The sequence below is a fragment of the Bufo bufo genome, chromosome 11 (genome assembly GCF_905171765.1).
Source record: "Bufo bufo chromosome 11, aBufBuf1.1, whole genome shotgun sequence".
NCBI lineage: Eukaryota > Metazoa > Chordata > Amphibia > Anura > Bufonidae > Bufo > Bufo bufo.
In genome coordinates this window covers 29,064,773-29,079,120 of record NC_053399.1, presented here as the reverse complement: position 1 = coordinate 29,079,120, position 14,348 = coordinate 29,064,773, and the positions used below count along the sequence as shown (strand labels likewise).

Below are 14,348 nucleotides of genomic sequence, written 5' to 3'. Positions count from 1 at the left end.
CCAGCTTTCATTTTTCACAGCACCTTTGGAAAATGAAAGGATCAATCTGATTGGTTGCTATGGGAAACTAAGCCAGTTTTCCTTTACACCAGTTTTGATAACTCTCTTGTGAGACACACGTCGTGTAGCCCGACCCTAACATGGCGACACATATAAATACCAAGTAAAGGCTGATTTTTCACAATGACTGGAGTGGTCCTTTAAAGGGATTGTCTGGTTTGGAAAACCCTATTCTAAGCAGGGGTCCCCCATATTCAGGACATTTATGAGTCAGAGCAGAAAGTGACCACGTCCATCGGTGGCTTACAAAGACCATTAATTTCAACGGGAACCGTGTAGTACCTTGTTTCTCCTGCGGTGGTGCTGCAGGGGATTTGAATACTTGCGGTTAAAGAGGAGCCGTCACCTCTCCTGACATCTCTGTTTTAGTAACCATTTGCAGAACTCATGTAATACCCATTCCGGAGCTTCTATTCCTATGACTCTCTACTGTGCCATTCCTTTATTATTCCTGCTAGAAGTGCTGAATGAATTGCTAGCCATTTGCTGTGAATGTCTAGATGGGTGTTACCAGTTGTTGGGGGTGGGGGGGGTGCCCCTGCATAGTCTGACACTGGCTGCTCTGATTGGATAGTATCAGACTGTGCAGGGACACCCCCCCAACTGGTAACACCTAGCTGGACCTTCACTGCAAGCTGCTAATATCTCATTCATAACTTCTAGCAGGAATAATAAAGGGATGGTACAAGATAGTCATAGGAATAGATGCTCCAGAATTGTTATTACATGGGGGATACAAGGATAGGGGATATCTAACTGATTGTCGGGGGTCCAACCTCCTGGATCCCTACTGATCCCAAGAATGCAGGTCCTGTTCCCCCGGTCTGATTGAGCAGCACTCTGCCACCCGATTCATTCTCTATGGGACTGGTGGACATAACTAAGTGCTTGGCTATATCCAGTGGTCCCATAGAGAATGAATGGAGCGGCAGGGAGCATGATCTCCACCACCAGGGGAACAGGACCCCCATTCTCGGGATTTGGTGGGGGTCACAGTGCCCAGACCCCCACTAATCAATTAGTTATCCCCTATCCATAACGTCAAAAATTGGCACAACCCCTTTAAAGAGAACCCGTCATCTCTCCTGACACATCTGCTTTAGTAACCACTAGCATTCCCCATGTAATAATTCTGGAGCATCTATTCTTATGACCCTATGTCATGCCGTTCTTCTCCTATACCTGCTAGAAGTTTATGGATGAAGGTACTGATGGGAGTTATCAGTTGGGGGGTGTCCCTGCACAGTCTGACACTGGCATCTCTCATTGGACAATGTGATATAGTGGAGGGACATACCTGCAACTGGTAACACCCATCTGTATCTTTATCTGTAAACTTCTAGCAGTAATAAGAGAAGAACGGTACAACATAGAGTCAAAAGAATAGATACTCCAGAATTGTAATTCCATGTGGAATATAATTATTTACCTAAACAGACATGTCAGGAGTGGAGACAGGTCCTCTTTAACATTCTCCACTGATCGCTGCAGGATCTAGCACCCTTTGGTCACCTATACTTTGGGGAAACCATTTCTCAGAGAGAATTTGTCTAAACCAGACTACTCTTTTTGCATTTTAAAGGGGTATTCCCATTGTTAGAAGTTATCCCCTATCCACAGGATAGGCTGATAAGGGGTAACTATCAGATCGGTGGGGGTCCTACCACTGGGACCCCCACCGATCATGAGAACGGAGGTTCCGTGAACTGAGTGGCAGGTTGGGCATGCATGCGGCCGCTCCAGAGACAGGTGAGCGCCGTACTCTGCTATCTCCGGAAGTCCCATAGAAATGAATAGAGCGGCCACATGCATGCTCGACCGTCCCATTCATTTCAGGGGGGCTTCAGGGGGTACGGTCCCCCTTTCTCTTGATCGGTGGGGGTCCTAATAGTTATCCCCTCTCCTGTGAATAGGGGGATAACTTCTAACAACTGGAATACCCCTTTAACAACCAGAATACCCCTTTAATGAAGAAAGGGGGGATAGATTAGGGGAAGGGTGAGCGTACAAAACAAACACACGCAGCTGATGGCCAGCTTTGCACACACCACCAGTCTGATGGCCAACAGCTGCACCATCCAGCAGATCAGTGATGTTTGTTGTGTCCTCCGTCTCCGCGGGTCACATCTCCGACCACTTGTGAAGCTGAAAGTCCAGAAAGCTTATCCAAGAAGAGTATTTTGCTAGATCTGATCACAGAGAGATGCCACAAGGCTGCCCAGGACGGGGAGATGGGATAGCTAGCTGTGTCTGTATCTGGGATAGCGGGGGAGGGGAGCGTGCACCAAAACAAGCGGAGTAAAAGGAAGTGAATCACTGATATAATGACATCACACCAATGAGTTACACTGATCCAGTACATATTGCACCATCTGTTTAATAGTGATGGAGAACAGAGAGGAATTAGGCTGGATTTCCAGACGCACCCTGGGGTTGGGGGGGGGGGGGGGGGGATGGATAGAATTGCTAAGGTGACCTCTTAATACCAGACATGGTATTTTGTAGATTGAAGAACAGCAGATGAGTGATTTAGTGATTTACGCTCATGGCCAATAGACCTGATTGCATTACACGAGGCCTTCACGAAACAGCCAGGCGACTTCCTCTGGTGCATTCTGCACAATGAAAAGGGATCGGAGCAGAGACGAAAAGTGAAAGTTGCCCCGTGCACACGACTGTTTGTACTTTGTGGTCATACCATCCGTGTTACATCCACATTTTTTGCAGACCCATTGACTTCAGTAGGTCTGTGGCCCGCGTTTTGTGGCCAAGTATAGGACATGTTCTGTCTTTTTGCGGAACAGCCATACGGATGCGGAAAGCACATGTCTCATCCATGTGCCTTCTGCATCCATATGTCCGTTCAGCAAAAAGATTGAATATGTCTGCAAAATGCGGACCACGAACCCATTGAAGTCAAAGGCTCTGCAAAAAAAAGTAGACGCCACGCGGACTACATCCATATATATATTTTTTTTATCTAAGCCTTCCTCGTTTGGCCCCTAACAGTGGCATAAGTTTTGATGCCCTATATCAGGTGGTCGTCCCCTAGCACTCAGTGTCGATGGCTGACTGCTGGGGACCACCTATCTGACAATTCACTGATGACTAACGGCATGGATAGCAGTGGAATGGGAAGTTTTTGAAAAAATAAAATAGTGCAGGAGTCATGGAAATATAGCTCCGAAGGTATAAGCCAGTTATATTTAGAATATTTTTTGTGGGGCAGCCGCTTTAAAGGGCATCTGTCAGCAGATTTGTACCCATGAAACTGGCTGACCTGTTACATGTGTGCTTGGCAGCTGAAGGCATCTGAAAAATGATGTTTTAATATATGCAAATGAGCCTCTAGGAGCAACGGGGGCGTTACCCTTACACCTAGAGGCTCTGCTCTCTCTGCAACTGCTGCGCCCTCTGCACTTTGATTGACAGGGCCAGGTGTGATGATGTTTTCACCGCCTGGCCCTGTCAATCAAAGTGCAGAGGGAGCAGCAGTTGCAGAGAGAGCAGAGCCTCTAGGTGTAAGGGCAACGCCCCCGTTGCTCCTAGAGGCTCATTTGCATATATTAAAACTTATTTTTTCTCAGACACGTGGGCACATATGACCATGGGACCAACACAGATGTCTTCAGCTGCCAAGTGCACATGCAACAGGTTTTAGGTACAAATCTGCTGACAGATGCCCTTTAAGTACCAAATCGCATGGATCAGCACTGCCGCTCCATTCACAGAGGGCACTTAAGGTTGCCCTCCATGCCCGGGATTGTTGTGGTTCCCAGAGATTGTATCCGCAGCCATGCAGCATTTATCACCTATCCTGTGGATAACCCCTTTTAATAGAGGGTGGTCCCTTGCTCCTAGGATCCTCTTCCCGTGGCCAGAGTGGAGACCACAATAGTCAGTGGTTCTGAGGACCTGTCCTGAATTACACAGACAGCACATTGATTTGAAAGGGTAAAGCATAATTTCCCCTGTGGTGGAGCAGGGAAAGATTAAGCTAGTCACTGGGGGTCCCAGCATTCAGCCATCTTCATCAGTCACAATTATATCATACCTTACTGTCTGCTAACACATAAGAAGAAATTTGAAGTTCTGTTGGATGCCCCCCTCACGTGAGGGAAATGCATAGTGGGGGCTCAGATGGCATTAACGGACATATAACCCATACACTATGGAAATTGCATAATGGGTCTTTCTAGTTAGCTTTGGGCGTGCAGAAGGTGAGCCTGAGAACCTGCTCAATACTCCATGGTGAGCCTTGGCTGTGGAGTAGGCCTCATGCACGCGGCCATAGTTTTGGTCCGCACCGATCCTCGCTTTTTTGCGCATCAGATACAGACCCATTTATCTCAATGAGGCAGCGAAAGGTGCAGACAGCTGTTTGCATCCGTAAGTCCGTTCCGCGGCCCTGCAAAAAATAGAACACGTGCTTTTGCTGACAAGAATAGGACTTTTCGGGGGTGGGGGGGGCAACATGCTCAGTTTTGCAGATCCGCAATAAGGCCGTGTGCGTGAGGCCTTATAGAGATACTAATGTTCTGTAATAGCACACAGCATAGTCATATCGCCGCAAAACCATGTGGCAATCACTGCCCCTTGTGACCTTCTCTACCACTGTACGTGCAGATTTTTGCACTTGGTTGGCACTGTCATGAATCCTGTGGATTCGCCGATGTGTATGAACTTGTAGCACACGGTATAAAGCCAAACAAGTCTTGCCTTGAGCATGCAGACGTCAGAGACTAGCATATTAATTCCCGTGAGATTAATCAGGATATTATGATACGGTTCTTAGAAAGCTGCACCTCGGGTACAAGACGACATGAATGAATGCACAATCATAAGTGTTTTCAATAAAAGCTAGATTATCGGGCTCCTCTTGTCTGGAGTCTCGAGCGTGCCAAATACCGGTACTACTTCTTCTTATAAGAAAAAATCTGAGATTAGAAAAATGGGCTCTTCTGTTTTCCAAAAACAGTGTCACTCTCTTCCATTGGTTGCGCATGGTATTGAACCTCAGCCCCAATTCAAGTCACGCAGCCCATGGATAAAAGTAGAGCAGTTGTATTAGGATATGGTCACATGTGACACATTTCCACCTCTGGGTCCCACACCTATTGTGAGAACAGGGCTTTCCGGCCTGGATGCGGTGGCCAGAGGTGTCAGGAGTACGGAAACAACTGAGTGGGCTGTCCTAGACTGTTTCCGGAACTTCCATACAAGTGACCAAAACAGCATTGCGCAGCCGGCTCTGCTGTTTCCGTAGTCCTGAGCACTTCTGGACACCGCATCCAGGTGAAATGGCCCCATTCTAGAGATATTTGTGAGTCCCAGGCTTGCCATGAATGTCTCTGATGAAAATAACCCTTTAAAAATAACTCGGAAATAATCAAATCACTCATAGGCCCTTTCTTATTTTGGGGAGAAAATGCTCTTTTAAGGCTATGTACACCTTTGAGGGCGATTTTTTTTTTTTTTTTTTTTTTTTTTTTTAAGGATTGAATTTTACTCATTTTGGGCTAAAAATAATTCTTTCAGTTGGTCTTTATTAAAAATATTCAGCCATTCTGTCACAAAGAGTTAACTCTCTGTCTAGCTATATGAATGGTATTTTCGCCTTGTGCCGCTCATCTAATAACCCTTATCTCTATATTACTAAGAGGTCAAACACTTATTTAAGCCACATTCTTATCAGTAAGATAAGTATTGAGCTATGATGAGTGTTTATATGGTCAGAGATAAGGAGCCGTCAGCTGTGCTGCCTGACGCAACAGAGTAAAAATACAGATCCTGCTACTAGAGAATCTCAAGGCTGTACAGAGAAAGGGGCTCAACATTTTTTATAAAGACTAATTGAAAAAAAAATGATTTTAGCTCAAAATGAGTGCAATACAATAATAAAAAAAAATTGCCCCTAAGGTTACATAGCCTCCAACGTCCTTCACACATGAATTCTATATTGCTTTGTTTAAAGAGGACCTTTCATCAGTATAATTTTAATAAACTAATAACCCTACCTAATAGTGCGGCTTCCACTGATGTTCCCCCTTTTTTTTTTTTTTTAAATCGGCCACCGAATGTTGAAATAATAGCCCCGTTTGTTCTGGTGCAGCGCCTGTCACTCAAGCGCTTTTTTGTATGGGGCGTTGCTAAACTTTTTTCTTTGCTATGGGCCTTGGCTGAGAGCGCAGCCAATCAGAGCGCTCCTCTCTCAGCCAGGCAGATCAGATAAAAAGATCTGCGAAAGATCAGATAGACCGGCCGAGGGACACGACGGGTGTGGAAGCAGCGGTACGAGCGGCAGGGTAAGTATCATAATCATCCCCTAGACATCGCTGCACTTTAGCTCCTTCTGCCTGGCTGAGAGAGGAGCGCTCTGATTGGCTGCGCTCTCAGCCAAGGCCCATAGCAAAGAAAAAAGTTTAGCAACGCCCCATACAAAAAAGCGCTTGAGTGACAGGCGCTGCACCAGAACAAACGGGGCTATTATTTCAACATTCGGTGGCCGATTTAAAAAAAAAAAAAAAGGGGGAACATCAGTGGAAGCCGCACTATTAGGTAGGGTTATTAGTTTATTAAAATTATACTGATGAAAGGTCCTCTTTAATGGCTTTTTTAGTGACTTTTTTCATAACAATTGTGAATTGTGTTTTGTTTTGTTTTAAATTTTTTCCTATAGAGAAGAGCAGAAAAAACACCTGTAAAAACACTATTGCTGCAACATGCTGAGTTTTAAAAAAAAAATCTCAGCGGACAAAAAAAAACGTACTATGAAAAACGCTTCTGGAGTTGGTGCATTTCCTGCAAATAAAACGCCAAAACACATGTAAAAAAGTCAAGAATGCAAAAAACTGCAAAAAGTCACAGAAGACTATGTGTGAAAGGGGTTGATCAGGATTAAAAAAACATGGCTGCCCTTTTCTTAAACACCTGTTCACAGGTTGTGTGCAGTATTGCAGCTCTATTCACTTCAGTGCCTACCTGCAATACCAGACATAACCCCATGGAGAGCAGTGGCGCTGTTTCTGAAAGAAGGTAACCATGTACAACCCCTTTCGCCCTGCAGATCGGAATAGCCTACTCTGCACCTATGCGGTCCGAACAACAGAGGAGAAAGCCTCCTCTAAATGAGTAACAGCCTAGTTCACACTGCAGGTAGTGAGCGCTCATGACGTTGGCTCCCAGAGCTGCTGATGACATTTCTCCAGAAATCCCTTCACATCTTTGGAAAGACTTGAATGCATTGTTAGTAACTTAGATGTTTTCTCCTGAATTGTATGACTGGCAATCTGATGGCAGCTTTGCTGCTGGAGCCTGTGATGGGCTTACTTAATCTGTGCCATGTCATATGAGCAGATCTGGCGCCCGGATCTATCCCATCACTGCCGAGAATCCCCCTGTTTGTCAGAGGTTAGATTCTACAGCAGATTTTTTCATGTGGTTTGGCAAAGATGGGCTGTAGCGTCTTATTGCTAAAGATGGGAATGTGGTGGCTGCGGTACAGAGCAGTGGTCTGCAGCACGGCACTCTTTAGATGCCGCGAAAGGACAACTCTCATCATGCGCTGACAAATCTGAGGCTGCAGCCTATTCATCTGCCGTCAGAACTGATGAATTATATGTCGAGCTAAAGACTTTGGCGCCGGGCGCAGGGTTGCCAGCCCAGATTTTGACTTTTTTTCTGGACATCGTATCCCAAAATCACAGACAGGCAACATTTTTTACGGAGAAATTGGAAAACCTTAATGAATGATATAGAGTATAAGTAATACAGGTCTGTAGCTCAATATACGGCTAGGAACTCATTACCAGCTTTTACTGTGAGCTGTATAAGGACTCGTTGACACGAACGTGTGCTGCGCGTTGCTGTATTGCGGACCCGCAATACACGGGCACCGCCCTGTGTGCATTCCGCATCACGGATGCGGACCCATTCCCTTCAATGGGTCCGCAAATCCGGAGATGCGGAACGGAAGCACGGAACGGAACACTACGGAGGGACTACGGAGTGCTTCCTGGGGTTCCGTTCCGTGCCTCTGCACCGCAAAAAGATAGAACTTGCTCTATCTTTTTGCGGAACAGAGGCTGCCCCACGGACAGTGCCCGTGCATTGTGGACCGCAATTTGAACAAGCCCTAATGATGATGATTACCACCAAAGTAATCTAATACCACCAGCCTCAGAAAAATCACGGACACATCAATTTTTTTTCAATGGCAGGTGGGGACGAGCCTCCCTAGTGTCACCCGTGATGCTAGGGAGGCTCGTCCCTGCCTGCCATTGGCTGTTCCCGACACCGGATGTTTTCATCCGTGTACATCGAGAAGCAGCAGCGACGGTGCGGGGACCAGATGCCGCGCGGGGAGTGGGGTAGGTATATTACCGGTTAGGGCCCGGCACATATGGTGGGGAGTTTCTTGAAATTGGATAAGCCCTTTAAAGGGAACTTGTAACGTTGATTCGTTTTAATTCCTGTGATTGACAGCCTTCCCTGCCTAAGTGTACCTACAGCTGTCAATCACTGATGGGACCGCCCACTGGACTCCTAATCCCCGAGTGAGCAGGAATTAAAATGAGTAAATGACAAGTTTTATTGCATCTTTTCCCATAAAGTTCTATATCCATCTGCTCCGCTCCTCCCGTTCTATAGCCTTCTGCCTGCAGATGGGACACTATGTTCAATGTGACAGGTTCCTTTTCAAAGGCTCTGCCCCTGGCTAATATAACTTTCTGTTCTTCGCTGGGGAGTTTGCAGGACTGCCGCCCCCAGCTCTACAGGGGGTTTCCTCTTAGTGTCAAGACAATACGGTGGAATGAAAGGACGACAATGGCGTGTTTGTTTGTCGCAGAGGTGTGCGTTTCTATGTAGAGATCTCCTTTGTTAGTAACTTCTACAGCATTGAGCTTTGTGCTTCCTCTGCTGTCACAGCGTCAGTGTGGCCCTGTCAATCAAGAGGCAGGGGGAGCCTTTTCACCAGCGTCATCTCTAGGCCAAGTTCACACTTCAGTTATTTCCATCAGTTATTGTGAGTGGGGGTTATGATCACCACGTTGCTACTACTTCAGAATGTAGATCATATCCTAGAAACAATCAATTTTCAACCATGTTGCTGATTTCAAATCTCCCAGCATATCCTGCTGGTTCAGTGTCTGAGCTTGCCCTGCTGATTTTCCTTCAGTTCACTTACAATAGATCCACAAAATATGGATACATTCCATGTGCATTCCAGGTTTTTCTCACTCCCATTAATAGAAAGGACTGTTCTTCTTTGCAGTGCAGACAAGAATAGGACATGTTCTATCATTGTTGCACAGATCTGCAAAATAACACAGGTGTGTGCATGGCCCCATAGAAACGAATGGGTCCTTGTGGTGCAGCAGTGAAAAATATGGCCGTGCGTGAGGTGCTAGAGCACACTTTTTATACCAGACGCTGCAGAGGAATTTGATGCATTGGCATCACTAGTGTCATGCACCTGCTGGGATTGATGACATTGAATACAGACCTTATCTGGAGCGATATATAGCGCAGCTACAGGTTTTCCAATTGGCTGCTCACACATCGGCTCTTCCCAGATTGAGTGCAGTAGTTAAAGGGGTTGTCTCACTTCAGCAAATGGCATTTATCTTGTAGAGAAAGCTAATACAAGGCACTTATTAATGTATTGTGATTGTCCATATTGCTTCCTTTGCTGGCTGGATTCATTTTTCCATCACACTATACACTGCTCGTTTCCAGGGGTTACGACCACCCTGCAATCCATCAGTGGTGGTCGTGCTTACACACTATGGGAAAATGTGCTGGCCTCTCCGGTGGCCGGGAGCGCGGGGGCGTGCATGGGCACGCATGCGCAGCAGATCCTGTCCCAACCACCTCGTACCTGCGCTGCAGCAGTGACCGTAACCCCTGGAAAGGAGTAGTGAAAATCACAATACATTACAGGATACATGCCATTTTCTGAAGGGAGACAACCCGTTTAATAGGGTGGACACGGTTTACCTGGCAAAGGACTGCCTATAGGTGCATCTGACAATGGAGTCTATAGAGCTCTGGGACAGTTATCCCCCCAAAAAACTGTTACAGTCCCATTGACCATAACCACCCAAACAAGGATCCCAAAACAGACCCCCTAAGTACGCAGAGCCCCTAAATTACTACAGTGCCCCCAGACTAGCCCTCACCTCCTAAACAAATACAGTCCTGGAAAAGGACTGCCTATAGTTAAGCTGGACAATGCAGTCTACAGGGCCCTGGATGGGTTATAGATTATACTGGATATAAATCTTAGTTTTTTTGGTTGCTGCATCTATTATGTTACTTGCATAAATTTGTAATTGGTGAAAGCTCGTTGCCTCTGGCACAACATCTTTGCGTTATGGATTTTGTCACCCTGTCCCGAAATCCTGCATTTGTCTATTCCCGGTCATTCATATTTAATAATAACGTATTTACTAGCATCTAAACTGGGGTCGCACGCGTTTACTGTGGCTAATGAATTACTGACATCCAGGTTTTCAGCTGCTTAAGATTTCTGTAAGACTTAGATCAGTAGATGTCGACTCGCTATTTATATCATTGTTACATAACCAAGTAATACTCTTTAAACCCATCCTTTATGGCTCCATCTGTGATGATTTCATTTTCTAAACCAACTGCATATCTTACATTTTATGCTACGCTCCATTCACACAATCCTAACAGACTGCAGGCGATGGCTCGCTTCCATAGCCTAGATAAGAAGAAAACATCTAGAAATGTAATGTCTCTAGTGTAGAATGAGAATTGCAGGAAAACAGACCTCGTTCCAGTTAAATGGTGCCTATATTCTACTGAAGACATCTGCAGTAGCGGAGTAAGTAGACCATATGCCCTGCCACCCACACCCTACTTTCATCTTTCCGTGCTAGCATTGACAACTGACTCTTACCATTCTCCTTGCAGTATCCTAGTATCACATCATGTACAGACAAGTCCTTTTGACAAGGGGAATGGTAATACCCAGTTGTCAGTTAGTCCTGAGCTGCATGCAGACTTTTTGTGGAATACCAGAATTCACTGTAACAGACAGGTCAGGAGAGTTGACAGCTCCTCTATAAATCCAGTGACTCACATTTGACATTTCCTCCAACTTTAGATGTTCTCTTTCCTTTTCTTCTCCATCCGGCCCAGACTGTCATGACAACTTCTCCTGATAATTGCAGAGTTTACCACAAAGACATCCATCCCAACCCTTGCAACACAAATAAATTTGGCCCCTAGACAAACCCCCAGAATAAATACAACCCCCTTAAACAAATGCATAAACCATGACCCCAAAACGATTACATTCCCCAGACCAGAACCTCACCCCAAATAAAGATCGCAAAACAGACACCCTAAATAAATGCAGAGATTCTAAACGACTACAGTCCCCAGACCAGAACCCCCCCAAACAAAGATCTCAAAACAAACCCCCTAAATAAATGCAGAGCCCCTAAACTATTATGATCCTCAGACCAGCCCCCCTCCCCAAACAAATACAGACTAAAGAATAGACCACTGAGCAGACCCTTTTAAATAAATACAGACCCTCAAACCAGACTCCAACCCCCTAAATAAATGCAGACTCCCAAACCAGATCCTAAGGGCAGCCTTCCCCCCCCTAAATAATTTTAGATGCAGACCCCCTAAATAAATTCACATGTGGTAGATCAGATGATATTCCCTCATCTCCTGGCAAGAGATGAGGGAATATATTAAAAGCTCTCATACCTACAAGCCCCACCACCTTGGTCCATTTCCCGAATACTCTCTTACCTGTGGAATGTTTTTCTTTTTTTCCATACTGGTATGATTGCTCTCCAGCAGAGGCATCTGTTTGGCTTTAGACACAGGATGTTGTCTCAGCCTCAGCTTCCTCTGCCAGTTCTGATATCAACTATAGCAACCAAAATGCTGGCAAACCATGATGCAAGATTGAGGAAAGGTGCATATAAAAAAAGAGCATTCTCATTTCACTGAGTGCCTGAAAATTGCAGGTTACTGTATCCAATCCTTCAACATTTTGGAATTTAAAGACCAAGGATACCTTATGGATCGACATTTTTATTTTATTGAATTGCATGCATTATAGATTAAAAAATATTTTAAAAATGTTGAAGCATTTGGCCTCTGGAGCTTACATGTATTGCAGTACAAAGCAAGCTGCAGAATTCCTAAACCCATCAGACCAGCTCTCTTATGGTTTGGTCTCCAGCTACTCCTGTTTGCTCCTGAACGATCATTTAAGCTGAATTATGATCTAATTAAAGTTGATCAACTTCGTCTTAGATAATTGTCCAAGACGGGCGGAGACTAAGCCATCAGAGAGCTGTCTGATGGATTTATCACAGAACGGCATTGAGCAGCTTGCTATGTATTTTAATGCGTGCAAACTGCAAAAGCCAAACAGTACAACATTTTTAACGTGTACCTATCCTTTTTACGAACTTGTCAGAAGGTCTGAATAGTGAGGTCTAGGTGTTAAGACCTGCTAATACAAAGGGGCAGAAGTGCTCAGATAAGTGGTGTGCCTCTTCGTTTCCAAGTTGAGGATACGGCCACATGGTCAGGTTTATGCATGGAGTTTTGGAAGCCAAAACCAGAAGTGAATTAAAAAAAGGAGAGAAGTCCAATCTGTCCTTTATTCTTTCTCTCCTTTTATTATCCACTCCTGATTTTGGCTTCCAAATCTGCATCAAGATACAGTTTCCTGGCCTTCTAAATAGCTTCAGATTTTCCTCCTTCCCTGACCACATTGAGTAGGAGGATCATTGCACATATATTGATATGTGCAACCACCACTTCTAGTTGTAGTTGCTTCAAAAAGAAAGATGGTGGCCTGGTCCCTGCACTGGATCTTGGGTTTTTCGGTCTCATTGAGTCTACTTTTATGGAATAATGCATTTCCTACATCATTATAGGCCAAGTGCAAAAAGTATAGCTGGTCCCAATTGTCAAGTCACCATTGTTTTACCGCAGAGTATGACCTCATTCATCTATATACATTATAATCCTAAACTATACATTTGTATGATGAGGTCACGCCATCTACCATGGCTTTATGATTGTGCAAGAGACATGATGTGTCATTGCATCTCTGCAGTAATCCCATACAGTGCTGCTTTCATCTTACTTTGAAGGGTTATGGGGGCACTCCAGAGGCTGGTAGCAATTGCAGTCTCTGCCAATGTTAGGTTTAGGACGTTCCATAGGTTCCATAAATTCAGAAAACAATACTTGACCTGTAGAGCAGGGTGTAGTGTAGTATTTAGAATTGTAACCTAAAGCCCCTGGTCAGTAAACATCTATAATAGGGTAACCCACCTACCACGTGCCATTTTTCTGGACCCACTTAGGCACCAATGCCCGGGTGCAACTTCTAAAGAGAGTCCTGCATTTGCTAAACTACATATCCCATGAGGACAAGCAGCCACAAGGCAGCTGAGGTAATCTGCGTGACTAACGGGCACGTTATTTTTTTGCATGAGGCAGCAATTTCATGTTACACCCAGCTTTGCAAAAAAAAAAAAAAAAGTCGTGTTGCTAAGGAAAAAATGATTGATGAGAAACTGGTGAGGTGTGAGAGAGATTTTCCTGGAATGCTACTTATGGACGGAAAAAGGATCCTTTGTGCTCGGGCCAAGGTCAGAGCCGCAATGCAACCCAGTGTGTCTCAAGCTTTTAGCACTGGGTTTATGTCTGGGAGATATGCCCAATATACCAGTGACCACAGACCAGAATACCATAGACTGACTGGGAGCCATTATACAAGGGGATGAGAAATGTCACATAACTCACGACAAGCCACCTCCGCTCCTAAGCTGACACTAATGGGGGGTTAACCAATTGCAGCTCAAAGGTTTCTTTATCGTTTACCGCAACTTTTCAAGACTACTGAAAGGAAATTTTGCCTAGTTCTGCAGCCACACATTGAAAATTAGGCAGATTGATCAATTAGTATTGTGCATCAAGTCCATAAAGGCCTCCATGGTCTTAAGAGAATCTTTACGTGTATAGGGACCTGATGACTCCCTCAATAGACTATGATGGGGGAGAAAGGATCGGCATGTTGTATTTCAATCCCCGATCCTTTTGTCTGGCAGCGGCTTATTCCCCTATTACCATAGACAACATATGCATACTCAGCAGAACAGAGCGGACATGTGTATGGAGGAGTCAGGAGAAGTAGGCTTTGACCGACAGCGATCACTTCTCCCACCCTACACTTTTGAAGTTGATGCCCTAAAATGCTCTCTCAGAGCTATGAG

At 45.1% G+C, this 14,348-nt stretch overlaps 1 protein-coding gene across 1 annotated transcript in view; it reads left to right on the top strand.

Annotated features, from left to right (window-relative positions):
* PRKCH (protein kinase C eta) overlaps positions 1-14,348 on the top strand; it is a 166,517-nt gene that overhangs the window by 136,090 nt on the left and 16,079 nt on the right. The gene's annotated exons all lie outside the window — the stretch shown is intronic.